We start from the raw sequence: 208 nt of genomic DNA, 5'->3' as shown, positions 1-208 counted from the left end.
CCTACCTGCCCTTCCCACAGTTTTCTATAAATCTATAAATCCCCACATCCTTGGCATCTACCGCTGTTCACTCTCCCCCACCCCTCATATTCCTCTCTCCTACTGTCTCGCCCCCTCCCCAGGTTTTTCAAGAACTGTTTCATTGTTCAGTCTTCCTGATTTCCAGGTTTTCCCACTCACCTCTCCACAACTCTCTCTCTCTCTCTCT

This window comes from Rhincodon typus, chromosome 8, assembly GCF_021869965.1.
Source record: "Rhincodon typus isolate 14 chromosome 8, sRhiTyp1.1, whole genome shotgun sequence".
Lineage (NCBI taxonomy): Eukaryota > Metazoa > Chordata > Chondrichthyes > Orectolobiformes > Rhincodontidae > Rhincodon > Rhincodon typus.
The sequence above is the reverse complement of the archived record's forward strand: the minus strand, read 5'-3'. Positions refer to the sequence as shown.